This window comes from Chanodichthys erythropterus, chromosome 17, assembly GCF_024489055.1.
Source record: "Chanodichthys erythropterus isolate Z2021 chromosome 17, ASM2448905v1, whole genome shotgun sequence".
Lineage (NCBI taxonomy): Eukaryota > Metazoa > Chordata > Actinopteri > Cypriniformes > Xenocyprididae > Chanodichthys > Chanodichthys erythropterus.
The window spans coordinates 28,376,555-28,380,372 of NC_090237.1; the positions used below are offsets into that span (position 1 = coordinate 28,376,555).

Here is a 3,818-nt window from a genome sequence, read left to right on the forward strand (position 1 = left end):
GGAATATGAATTTTTGATTGGGAACTTTAATTCGATTTCAATTTTAATTGAAAATTAAGTTCATAATCAATTTCAATTTAGCTTTCATATGGTATGGATATTTGTGGATTAATTTAATGGTAGTTGCTTACAAACATCTGGCAATTTTAATCATTAACTAATCATTATTGCTTTGAAATTTTAATTTCATTAGTCATTAATTAGGATTTGGGCTTCCCTAATTCAGATGATACTTGATTAATTAATTTGATTATAATTGCTCTCAATGTTTAATGCTGAACCCATTACAATTTTAATTCACAACTATAATTTCCAAATTTAAATTCAAATTTTGTAAGAAAATAGAGTTAGTCTCAGACTTTCACTCCCTTAGTCTTTGATTTAATTCATTTATTTAAAGGACCATTTTGGGTTCTCCCTCAATACTTGGGTCAGTTGACTTCTGCTAGCGCAGTAAGCCAACCCCCTAGGTGTAGCGACTCCCTAGCGCCACCACTCTGTCAACCCTGTAATTTTTCCAAATTTTGGGAGCAAAACTTCACTCTCTTCCTCTCTCTCTCTCTCTCTCTCTCAGCTGTCTTCCTCTGATTTGACTACTGTTGCTGGTTTTTGGAATTGTACCTGTGAAAGTCATAAAAGCAGAGTGTTTGAGAAATATTTAACAAATATTCGGGAAACGGAACACTTCTTTCAAAATTGTATGACACTCACTTTACCTTCCCTCCTCATCCTGTTATCTTACTCAGCCTAGGCTCAAGCAGGTTGACAAGGAGACTGGTAGGCGTCCATAAACCCCGATCGCGCATCTAGAAACACTTTGTGGTGCATGGTTGTCAATCCTACTAGCTGAGAAACCAATACTGTCATTGTTATTGTTTTTCTTTCGCCCTGAAGGGAATTTTAATAGCAATCACAGTCCTGGTACTTTGAAATCCTTTTCAAAACCCCTGTCTAGAACCATCCTTCTAAATTAAAGTTTACAAAACTCATTCTGTAAACAGTGTTAAAGACGAAAACTTCATTTTATAGGGAAACTGGAGGCACCCCATTATTATTCTGCTCTTCGCTGAATGCTATTCTGTTTGTTTCGTGCTTTTCTTTTCTTCTGCTCTTCTCTAGCTGTGCTACCTGTGTGTGCTTATTGATTCTTTTCGCAGAGACTCCGAGTTAGAAGCACATCCACGAGAGGACCACAGTCGAGAACCAGTCTTACCTGCACATTTACACACTCATTACTCATTCCCATTAGCCCACACTTGACATTGCACCCTTACACCTTTGATTTGCCCTGCTTGTTTGTTTTGTTTTGTTGTGTTTTGTTTTGTTCTTTTCTTCAAGGTCTGTGTCAGTTTAGATCTCCCTCGCAGTGCCAAAACATGTCTCGCACAACAGACCCTGCTGGACACTGGGAGGACCTGGAGACCTGGCTAAGTGTTGTAACAGACAGCATCCTACCTAAAGCCGCTGAAACACTAAAGCATCAGACACAGGACCAGCTGGATGACAACATAGCAAGCATCATGAAACAAGACCCAAGCCAGAGCTACAGCCACAAAGAACTAGCCAAGATCACCGGCTCCTTAAGCCACACACTCATCGCCACCCTCAAACTGAGCGACAGGCAAGCCGCCCATCGCCAGCAGGAGCTGACACGTGCACAACGGCGCATCGAACAGCTGGAGCTGGAGGCTCAGGAACGACAAGAAGGGCCTGATGAAGTGGAACAAGGCGCAAAAAAGGAGATCAACAGGCTAAAAGAGACCCTAGCAGCTACTACGCAAGAAATGGAACGAGGAAGAACAGACTACGCTGATCTCTCCGACAAGCTACAGTATGCAAAGGCTGACTTCAGAGACAAGAACAGCCGAATTAAAGCTCTCGAAACTCACCTGAATGAGTCAAGAAATGAGGTCAGCCGCCTAACACGTCAGCTTGACTACATCAAAGGAGAGTCCGACAGTATTAAAGAGGAACTCAAGCATGCATATGAATTGCGCTGTGAGCCGTCAAGAACACGTCGGACACCAACTTCACCTTTGCCAAGCAGGACCGGCTCCCCAGTTCCTGGACTGGCACATGATCAGAAGGGGGCAGTGCCAAAACAGTCACCAGCTCCCTCCGAAGAATCCTATCTCCCCACTAAACTAAAAGAATTTGCTCCAGCCAGCCACAGATCATCTCATGGCTTGGACCTCAGAGACCTTGACAAGCTTTCTAGAAACATTGGCAAATTCACTCCAAATGTGCCAGGTAGTCCAAAGGTTCAGAGTTATCTGCAAGATATTGACTTCCATCTGGAAATGAGACCCAATGTCACTGACAAGGATAGACTTTATTTGCTCAGAGCCACATCCAGCTCTGAAGTGCGCAGCTTCCTGGACCGGCAGCCTGCTCACACAAAGACTGATTACCACCTGCTCCGAGAAGCTCTCATTAAAGAGTTTGCCGACCCTGAGTCAGAACAAGGACTAGTGGCTGCCCTGGAAACAAAACAAGGTCGCCATGAATCTCCTCAAGTCTTCTATAGCCGACTCAGGCTAGCGTACTTCGGGTCTCGCCACGAACAGAATATGGGAGGAAGAATTGAACTTCAAAACTCTCTTCCTGAGAAACCTCCATCCTGGGGTGAGCCACCATCTTGGCGTCCTTGCCTGTCCACGCACAATGAGTGCTCAACAGTTAAGAGACTTGGCGCACAAAGCTTACTGCAAACAGAAGATGGCCTTAGAAAAGGGCACCAAAACTACTGCAGTTCTTGACTTCAACACTCAGAGTCAGGGGCTGGCCCTAGAGGGCACCCAGCATCAAGACCTTGCCAAGCCGACACCCAAAGAGTGGAATGCATCCTCGTCCAACCGAGAGCGGGACTCCCACACTGGTACTCGACCTAAACAGAGAGACAACCGCTGGGATGAACCACGTGGACGACAACGCTCACCTGGATGTCACAGGGAAAATTCATGGAACCAATCAAGACCTCATGAGAACCATTGGGAGAAAACTTGGAATCAGCCAAACCCCAGAGGAAAAGGCTCATGGGAATCCAAGGGAAAACGACAAACACACCCTGGAGCAACCAGCCCAAGGAATCGACGAAAAAACTCACAAAGATTCCAAGCTGACAGAGCTCAAAATGAATCCATACCAGAACAAAAGACTTCACCTTGTTTCGACTCTCAAGAGCTGATGAAAATGATGATGAAAGAGTTCTTCCAACGAAAGGAGGACGACCGGAAGTGGGAAGAGAAAAGGAAACCAGATTCATCCTGACTAGCGGCCGGACGAGATGGCAGCGACCACCTTACTCAACACACCCCAGAGAACAGCACCTCATCTCTCTCCCAGAGAACCACAAGCACCATAACTCCAAACGGACAAGAAGTCCCACCTGAACATCCCACAAAACAGTCAGAAACTGATCCAACACCTGATGGGTCAGATCACAGCAGCATCCAACAAACACCTGCTGTGGAAACCACTCCAGTTCCTGAAAGTGCTGTCTTGGTCGTCTGCCACTCCTCCGAAGAAAACGAAATAAATGCTGACATCCTACCTCTCTCATCCCAAACTCCAGTCCCACAACTCCTGGGTGATCTCAGTGAGAAAGGTATAGCAAGAAAGTTTTACCTCTCCATTATCATCGAACAACACATCAAGGTTGAAGCCCTCCTCGACACTGGAGCTGACATCACCTTAATGTCAACAGAACTCCTTGAAGAAGTCCAAAGCAGAACAAAGAGGTCTAATGGAACCTTTAAACTTCAAAGGTGTGAGCTAAACCTCCAAGCATATTCCCACACAGGCCTACAACTAAAACA

General features: G+C 45.1%; 1 pseudogene; it reads left to right on the forward strand.

Moving 5' to 3' along the window:
• The first annotated feature begins 1,376 nt into the window (after nucleotides 1-1,376).
• On the forward strand, nucleotides 1,377-3,270 carry LOC137004920 (cingulin-like; annotated as a pseudogene).
• The last annotated feature ends 548 nt before the right edge of the window (nucleotides 3,271-3,818 follow it).